This window comes from Vidua chalybeata, chromosome 19, assembly GCF_026979565.1.
Source record: "Vidua chalybeata isolate OUT-0048 chromosome 19, bVidCha1 merged haplotype, whole genome shotgun sequence".
In the NCBI taxonomy this organism is placed as follows: Eukaryota; Metazoa; Chordata; class Aves; order Passeriformes; family Viduidae; genus Vidua; species Vidua chalybeata.
In genome coordinates, this window is record NC_071548.1 from 6,274,133 (window position 1) to 6,283,839 (window position 9,707).

At 48.5% G+C, this 9,707-nt stretch overlaps 1 long non-coding RNA gene across 1 annotated transcript; it reads left to right on the plus strand.

The window, feature by feature from the left end:
* Positions 1-954: 954 nt before the first annotated feature.
* LOC128797825 (uncharacterized) lies at positions 955-1,532 on the plus strand. Its single transcript, XR_008434241.1, has 4 exons — positions 955-1,001; positions 1,104-1,147; positions 1,223-1,263; positions 1,345-1,532. It is a non-coding gene; the product is annotated as an uncharacterized LOC128797825 (long non-coding RNA).
* The last annotated feature ends 8,175 nt before the right edge of the window (positions 1,533-9,707 follow it).

The window sequence follows — 9,707 nt, forward strand, 5'->3', positions numbered from 1 at the left end:
GGAGGTGTCCGGCCACTCAGGGCCACAGGCCCCTGGAGACACAGACCGGTCCTTTTTCCTTGGGAAAGGAAAGTGGCCAGCCCAGGTTCCTGATGTCAGTTTGTAGGGTTCCCTTGGGACTGTCAGGGCAGCACAGGTTTGAGGTGGGGGCAGCTTGGGTCTGCGACACATCCTCGATCGTTTGGATTTTTGGAGGTGTCCGGCCACTCAGGGCCACAGTACCCTGGAGGCAAAGATCAGCTATTTTCTTTGGGAAAGAAAAGTGGCCAGCCCAGGTTCCTGATGTCAGTTTGTAGGGTTCCCTTGGGACTGTCAGGGCAGCACAGGTTTGAGGTGGGGGCAGCTTGGGTCTGCGACACATCTTCGATCATTTGGATTTTTGGAGGTGTCCGGCTACTGAGGGCCACAGGCCCCTGGAGACACAGACCGGTCCTTTTCCTTGGGAAAGAAAAGTGGCCAGCCCAGGTTCCTGATGTCAGTTTGTAGGGTTCCCTTGGGACTGTCAGGAGCTGCTCTGTCCTGCTGCATAGCCTGGTGTAATTGCACAAGTCCTGGAGACCTGCAATTTGGAATTGGGGATGTAGTTGTATTCTAGATGGTATTCCTAGATTCACACAGGATGCTTGGACCTATTAAGTTATCCTACAGTTGTTTGAATTTTCTCCTAACTTTCTTTCAGATGCAGACATTTAAGATCTGTGGCAGAGCGCCCCTCCTGGGTCAGGGGGTTTTCCCTGAGAAGGTCAGTCGCTGTTTGTGTTTGCAAGGGAAGCATAAATGGTGACTATGTTACAGCACTGTTTTTTGTCTAGTATTAGGAAGTCCAGGCAGATAGCTGCAGTCAAGGCCAAGTGTGTCAGGTGAGCAGTGGACAGAAGCAGTTGTTCTCGCACAGGTCTCAGTTTCTGGTGAAAGTCTAAGCATCCCTTTTTTTTTTTTTTTTTTTTTTTTTTTGGCAGTCCTCTTGCGAGATGTCTCTGATCCCAGATGTCTGAGGCCAGGTGGGTGCAAGCTTAAGGTGTAGGTGGGCGTACTTGTCGGGTCAGGGTGGTGGTATTTTCTCAGTATCTCAGTGTGGTTTTTTTTGCTTTGTTTCTTTGCAGGTGTCATTGCTGCCCTAGGCGTGTGAAGGAACAGAGTCAAGCGGGTGAGTCGGCATTTAGGCTGGGTGACTCATAGGTGACCGTTATGCACGCTAAGCCTGTACCTTTTCCTTTTGTAGGTATCCTCCTGGCAGCCTGTTGAGTCGCATCAAGATTTTAGGTGAGCCGGGGTAGCGGTGCGTCAGAGTTCTGGGGATTCCTCTTTTGCAGGGCGCTAGTTGCATTTTCTGTTTTGTCTTAGGTACCGTGAGGAGGCGCATAGCTGAAGTTTGGAAACGGCAGCACCGAAGCGGACGTAGAGAACATGTCGCCGTCCACGTCCGGCTGACGATGGATTTTGTCCGGTCGTCTTGCAAAAGCTAAGTGTCGGGGCCAGTAGGTGGGAGAAGGGGAAAAACCTTTACTATCACAGGAGACAATTTGATGTTAGCTTAGAGGAGAGGCCCATAGTGGGACGGACCCCTTGGAAGCAGAGGGAGAGGGTTTCTCCTCAGCCTCACCAGAGTCTTCGCCGGGCAGGGCAGTTCCGATCCATCTTCGCGTCCTCGCGAGGTTTGCGTCGGCGGCCTTCTTCGACTCTCGATGTCGTCGTGGATCTTTTCACCCGAGGAGCCCGCCTTCACGTCCGGAGCTCTAGCCACGGTCATGCCATAGTCATCGCTTTCTTGTCTAGGCCTACTGAGCTTCTTAGGCTTCCTCTTAAGTCCTTTGGCACTAACATCTTGAAAGGAGTTAAATTTCATCATCACATGCTATTGCCCTAGGGCTTTCTTTCCTTTGGCATCATCGGCCTATGACTCATCTTGGACTAGCAATCTTGGGTCCATAAGGTGGAACTGCCAGGCAGTTTCCACTCGTGTCCATGTTATGTCGTCCGTGTCCGTGTTATGTCGTCCGTGTCCGTGTTATGTTGTCTGTGTCCATTGATTTCGGCGTCATAGGCCTTTGTTACATCTCGAGGCTTTATCGGCATTGTTCTCTGCCGTATCGGCCATATTTTACTCGTGTACCTTCCTGGATATCGCTTATTCCGGCATTGTTACATTTTTACTTTTTGAGACGGGAAGAAGTACAGGAGACGTTCTCATCCATCTTCCTTCTCACCTTCGGTAGCGCCTTCTCTTCCCGTGCCATTCTCTTGGACTTCTAGAGGGAGCATATTAGACCCTCATCACCTGACCGCAGTAGTTCCGTAGCTTGCGCCTTCTCAAAGGGTATAGGGCTCAACAATTAATCTTCCGGAGAGTTACGTCAAGTCCTCACTTATATTGTATCTATGTCGGCTTATATTGTTCGTGCTTAGGTTGTACCTACCTATGTTGGCTTATACTGTATGTGCTTATATTGTATGTACTTATGTCGTATGTACCTATGTCGGTTTATATTGTATGCACTTATACTGTATGTACCTACCTTGGCTTATATTGTGCATATATTGTATGTACCTACCTTGGCTTATGTTGTACATGCCTCTGTCGTGCCACTTACGATCGGAGCTGCCCTGCCCAGGCACGTAGTCACGGTTAGGTAGAGCAGTTATTAAACTTTACAGTTCATCTGTCTTCTATGGGGGTTTTGGGTACAAAATTTATGGACCCGGAGCGGGAATAGCTCCTAGCTGTCAGATAGTCACTCGTCGACCGCCTCCCGTCGTCTCTGTCGTCTCGCAGGTCCCCGGGTCCCTACACGTTATCCTGGAATCTACCGCTGGACATCGAAGAGCTGCGGTCAGAAGATGCGTCGAAGCATCAAAGTAGCGTTTCAAGTAAGGGTCGCAGTCAGCGTGTAAGCGGAAGAGCGTGTGAGAGAGCGTGATTGTCCGTGTCTGTCTGTGAGAGCTTGTGTCTGCAGGTGTGAGTGTGTGTTGACCGGTTCTAACCTTGTGCGTATGGCCTTTGCCTTTCAGGTTTTTCAGCTCTTTTTTAAATTTAGAATAAAAAATCCCCAGCTGGGTTTTTTTTTTTTTCCCCCCCCGGCTGGGTTTTTTTTTTCCTCGGTCCCGGCCGGTCCGCGAGGCAACGTTCATCGCCAAAGTTTGGAGGCGGACCGTCCCGGGACTGGGGTTTTCGTCAGGCAGGAGGATTTTTTAGGAGGCTCCCGGGGACCACGTTCCCGAGGAACAACGATTGCCGGGGCGTAATGGAGCGGTTGAAACGAGAGCGACGGTGAGTTTGCGTGCAATGTGAAGGAGGTGGTCACGGTGGATGACTGTTGTTTTCTGTGTGCTATTTTTGTTTTGGTCTTTCCTCTAACAATCAAACAAAATGTAATGTAGATAGAAAAAATGTTATATTGTGTTAACATGCGTTCGGTTTCTATTGCCCCGTATCGTTCCGTGTTTGCATTTGCCGTCGCATTTCCACATACGGCTCCGTACGTAAGTGGGATTTCTACCGGTCAGCGTACGGATTGTATCTACGCTCCCATTCATATACATCGTTTCCATGTGTTTTGCTGGAGTGTAAATAAAAAAAACATTCAATAAAGTTGAATCAACCCTAATAATGATGCCCCCCGCTCCCTCCCCCTCCCCCTTTGGCTCCTGTGTTTTTTTGGTGTTGTTTTTGGTTTTTTGGTTTTTTTCCCCCACTGTATTTCTTCCTTTGCTTCTTCTCTTAGTTTTCTTTCTGTCACGTCATTTCTGTCCGTCCTTAACTTTGTTTCTGTTTCTCACTGTTTCTAACTGTCTCTCTCTGCTTCTCTATTTCCCTGTATGTCTTTTCTTCTGTTTCTCTATTTCACTATTTCTAACTATTTATTTGTCTCTCTAGTTGATGCTTTTACTCTTTATTTCTTTTTCTCTACAGCTTCTCTTCTTTTTTTTCTCTATTCTTTTGTCCTCTTTTTCACTCTCACCCTCTTTCTTTTTCACTGTAACCCTTCTCATTTTTTTGCTCTTTGCCATTCTTTTCCTATTTCTTTTTGTCTCTTAAGTCGTCTCTTAAGTCGTCTCTTAAGTCATCTCTTAAGTCCTCTCTTAAGTGCTCTCTTAAGTCCTCTCTTAAGTCCTCTCTTAAGTCTGTCTTTTTCTTTCTTTCCATCTTTTCATTTCTAACTTTGTTTCCCTTTCTAGCTTTCAAAAAGCAGCAGTAGAAACTTTCAGGCTCCCTGGGAGTAAAATAAAAAACAAACTTGAAATAATTATGAAAAAAAAAAAGAATTTACTCCCCGGGAGCCTGAAACTTTCTACTGCTGCAGCGGACATATAGTTTTTCTTCTTTTTTATATATACCTATACAACCCCTAATTAGTGCTCCACCTGGCACATTACAATACCCACTACCCACATCACCCCCACCATGTAGACACCACCACCTTGCTCCCCATCATGTGACCCAATGGGCGCCACCATCTTGCTCCCTGTCACATGACCATACAGGTGCTGCCATTTTACTCCCCATCATGTGACCACATGGGTGCCACCATCTTGTAGGGTTAGGGATTAGGATTTGGGTTTAGGGTTTAGGGTTAGGCCCTCAGTGGCCGGCTGCGTCCCAAAATCCGAACGATCGAGGATGTGTCGCACACCCAAGCTGCCCCCACCTCAAACCTGTGCTGCCCTGACAGTCCCAAGGGAACCCTACAAACTGACATCAGGAACCTGGGCTGGCCACTTCTCTTTCCCAGGGAAAAGGGCCGGTCTTTGTCTCCAGGGTCCTGTGGCCCTGAGTGGCTGGACACCTCCAAAAATCCAAACGATCGAGGATGTGTTGCAGACCCAAGCTGCCCCCACCTCAAACCTCTGCTGCCCTGACAGTCCCAAGGGAACCCTACAAACTGGCATCAGGAACCTGGGCTGGCCACTTTTCTTTCCCAAGGAAAAAGCTGATCTTTGTCTCCAGGGGCCTGTGGCCCTCAGTAGCCGGCTACGTCCAAAAATTCTGAACGATTGAGGATGTGTCGCAGACCCAAGCTGCCCCCACCTCAAACCTGTGCTGCCCTGACAGTCCCAAGGGAACCCTACAAACTGACATCAGGAACCTGGGCTGGCCACTTTTCTTTTCCAGGGAAAAAGGCTGATCTTTGCCTCCAGGGGCCTGTGGCCCTGAGTGGCCGGACACCTCCAAAAATCCAAACGATCGAAGATGTGTCGCAGACCCAAGCTGCCCCCACCTCAAACCTGTGCTGCTCCGTCAGTCCCAAGGGAACCCTACAAACTGACATCAGGAACCTGGGCTGGCCACTTTTCTTTCCCAAGGAAAAAGGCTGATCTTTGCCTCCAGGGGCCTGTGACCCTGAGTGGCCAGACACCTCCAAAAATCCAAACGATCGAAGATGTGTCGCAGACCCAAGCTGCCCCCACCTCAAACCTCTGCTTACCTGACAGTCCCAAGGGAACCGTACAAACTGACATCAGGAACCTGGGCTGGCCACTTTTCTTTCCCAAGGAAAAAGGCTGATCTTTGCCTCCAGGGGCCTGTGACCCTGACTGGCCAGACAACTTTAAAAATCCAAACGATCGAAGATGTGTCGCAGACCCAAGCTGCCCCCACCTCAAACCTGTGCTGCCCTGACAGTCCCAAGGGAAACCTACAAACTGACATCAGGAACCTGGGCTGGCCACTTTTCTTTCCCAGGGAAAAGGACCGGTCTTTGCCTCCAGGGGCCTGTGGCCCTGAGTGGCCGGACACCTCCAAAAATCCAAACGATCGAGGATGTGTCGCAGACCCAAGCTGCCCCCACCTCAAACCTGGGCTGCCCTGACAGTCCCAAGGGAACCCTACAAACTGACATCAGGAACCTGGGCTGGCCACTTTTCTTTCCCAAGGAAAAAGGCTGATCTTTGCCTCCAGGGGCCTGTGACCCTGACTGGCCGGACACCTCCAAAAAACCAAACAATCGAAGATGTGCCGCAGACCCAAGCTGCCCCCACCTCAAACCTGGGCTGCCCTGACAGTCCCAAGGGAACCCTACAAACTGACATCAGGAACCCGGGCTGGCCACTTTTCTTTCCCAGGGAAAAGGACCGGTCGTTGTCTCCAGGGGCCTGTGGCCCTGAAGTGGCCGGACACCTCCAAAAATCCAAACGATCGAGGATATGTCGCAGACCCAAGCTGCCCCCACCTCAAACCTGTGCTGCCCTGACAGTCCCAAGGGAACCCTACTAACTGACATCAGGAACCTGGGCTGGCCACTTTTCTTTCCCAAGGAAAAAGGCTGATCTTTGCCTCCAGGGGCCTGTGGCCCTGAGTGGCCGGACACCTCTAAAAATCCAAACGATCGAGGATGTGTCGCAGACCCATGCTGCCCCCACCTCAAACCTGTTCTGCCCTGACAGTCCCAAGGGAACCCTACAAACTGACATCAGGAACCTGGGCTGGCCACTTTTCTTTCCCAGGGAAAAGGACCGGTCTGTGTCTACAGGGGCCTGTGGCCCTGAAGTGGCCGGACACCTCCAAAAACCCAAACGATCGAGGATGTGTCGCAGACCCAAGCTGCCCCCACCTCAAATCTGTGCTGCCCTGACAGTCCCAAGGGAACCCTACAAACTGACATCAGGAACCTGGGCTGGCCACTTTTCTTTCCCAGGGAAAAGGACCGGTCTTTGTCTCCAGGGGCCTGTGGCCCTGAGTGTCCGGACACCTCCAAAAATCCAAACGATCGAGGATGTGTCGCAGACCCAAGCTGCCCCCACCTCAAACCTGTGCTGCCCTGACAGTCCCAAGGGAACCCTACAAACTGACATCAGGAACCTGGGCTGGCCACTTTTCTTTCCCAGGGAAAATAGCTGATCTTTGCCTCCAGGGGCCTGTGGCCCTGAGTGGCCGGACACCTCCAAAAATCCAAACGATCGAAGATGTGTCGCAGACCCAAGCTGCCCCCACCTCAAACCTGTGCTTGCCTGACGGTCCCAAGGGAACCCTACAAACTGACATCAGGAACCTGGGCTGGCCACTTTTCTTTCCCAGTGAAAAGGATCAGTCTTTGTCTCCAGGGGCCTGTGGCCCTGAGTGGCCAGACACCTCCAAAAATCCAAACGATCGAAGATGTGTCGCAGACCCAAGCTGCCCCCACCTCAAACCTGTGCTGCCCTGACAGTCCCAAGGGAACCCTACAAACTGACATCAGGAACCTGGGCTGGCCACTTTTCTTTCCCAGGGAAAAGGACCGGTCTGTGTCTCCAGGGGCCTGTGGCCCTGAAGTGGCCGGACACCTCCAAAAATCCAAACGATCGAAGATGTGTCGCAGACCCAAGCTGCCCCCACCTCAAACCTGTGCTGCCCTGACAGTCCCAAGGGAACCCTACAAACTGACATCAGGAACCTGGGCTGGCCACTTTTCCTTTCCCCGGGAAAAGGTTCGCTCTTTGTCTCCAGGGGCCTGAGCCCCTGAGTGGCCGGCCGACTCCATAAAAACCGAACAATCAAGAATGTGTCGCAGACTCAAGCTGCCCCTACCTCTAATCTGTGCTGCCATGAAACTCCAAAGGGAACCCTACAAACTGACATCAGGAACCTGGGCTGGCCACTTTTCCTTTCGAGGAAAAAGGGCCGGTCGTTTTTTCCAGAGGCCTGCGGCCGACCACCTCCAAAAAGTCCGAACGATCAAGGATACAAATTTATCAAATCACAAATTAATTTACAAAAATATGTAAAACTTTAAAATAATTAATCAACTACACATAAATAAAAAAATAACTAAATAATCTTTAAAAAAATGAAAACATTACCAAATAAATCGCAAGTAAAAACTAAAATACTCATTTTATTAATAATTATAATTATTACTTTATATCTTCCCTACTTACTTAAATTTTTACAAAAATCGTTACCAATTATATCTCAAATACCAAAAAAATACCAAAACCAAACAACTAAATTAATTAAAAAATTAATAAAATACAAATATATCCATAACAACCTCCCCCAAAACCAGTAACATAAAAACCAATAAATACATGAAAAATGCTCGCAATTAAAAATTACATACCTTAATAAACAATATTCATACCTTAATGATTTCTTATAAACACTTTCTAATTAATGATTAACATTATTTACTTTATGCCAATAAAATACAATAAACTGTTTCTTTATCCATTAAAAATAACAAACTATTTTAATATAACTGGTAACTTAAAATCACCCTTTATCAAAAATATAAAACTTAAAACCAAGTTATAATAAAACCCCCCATTATTACCACTGCACAGATATATATACACATCTTGTACATCCATCTCAACAATACCGGGGTCTGGCAGGAGCTCATTAGGCAGTGACTGCATTTGCACTAATTAATGGTCATGAGAGCAGGAGGCTGGGTTCGGCGCCGCTCAGCTCGGTTCAGCCGAGCTCAGCTAGATTCGGCTCACAGATTTCCTGATGGAAACAAGGCAGATTCCCACTTTTGGTTGGGGGTGCCTGGGTGTGAATGGTAGCTTTTTCCCACAGATATGAAAGATTCCCACCCTCGTGTCTTGGAGCCAGTGCAGAGGAGGCCCCTGGGAGTCAAAGGCCAGCCCTAGTTCCTGACAGCTTTCATCTGGGAGAAAACCTGTGATATTTGCAAATTTAGGAGATGGAATTTCACTTTTGGCCACAGGCACCCAGATGCAAACAATGGCTCTTCTCAGAAGGAAGCAAAGTTTACCACCCTCCGTGGCTTTGGAGGAGGCCACTGGTAGTCCAAGGCCACCCAGGGCCATAGTTCCGGGCAGCTTCTATCTGGGAGAAATCCTTCAACGTTCATAGCTTAAGGAGGTGGCATCTCACATTCCCACGGGTGCCCTTGGCTTGGCAAGAAGTTTGGCACATCCTAGTCCAGGCTGTTGGATTAATTTGCCACCTTCTACTGCAATTATCCTGGCATGGGAACTGTTAAATCACAGACTACAGAATGAGAGACTCTTCCTGAAACAGAAATAAATTCCAGTTCCAGAAAAGCTCACTGACACATTTAGAAACACTTCAGCAAAGCAAACCCTTGGAAAAAGCAAAGGTTACCTGGGTCCCCCAGGCTCTATGAGCTAAAGGGGAGAGGAGTGTAATGACAGGGACAGAACAACAGAGAATAGTCAAGAGAAAAATGGGCTGAGGGACAGAGAGGAAAGAAATTAAAACATTGGGGCAGGGACCTGGAATGAGAGCATCCAAGAAAGAAAAAGTGAATTTGGAATATGGGGCAGAGAGAGAGAGAGGAAATAAAAGTTGGGGGACATCACAAAGGCCTAGAGGTTATATGGATAGAATTTTAAAAAATTGGAAGACAGATAAATGGAAAAAGACAAAAATATCAATGGACTGAGATAGAAGATGAAGACAAGAGAGGTAGGGAAGAGGATGGAAGTCCAGAAAGCAAAAGAAAATAGAGAGGTAGACTGTGAGAAAAAGACAGGAGCCTGGAGGAGAGGGAGAGGTGCAGGAAAGCAGAAAAATTTACATCAGCGGGAGAAGGGTGGTAGGGATGGGATGCAGAAGAGAGGCAACATGGACTAATGGGTCCAGGACTCACTGCAGCTCCCACTTACAGCTGCTGGGGGAATATGACAGTTCAGATGTATCTTTGTCTCTTCCCTCTCCATCCCTTACTCTGTATTTCCGGTGGCTGTCAGCCACCTAAGACATCAATGTCTTACAACTTTTACAGTATGAGGCTTCACAA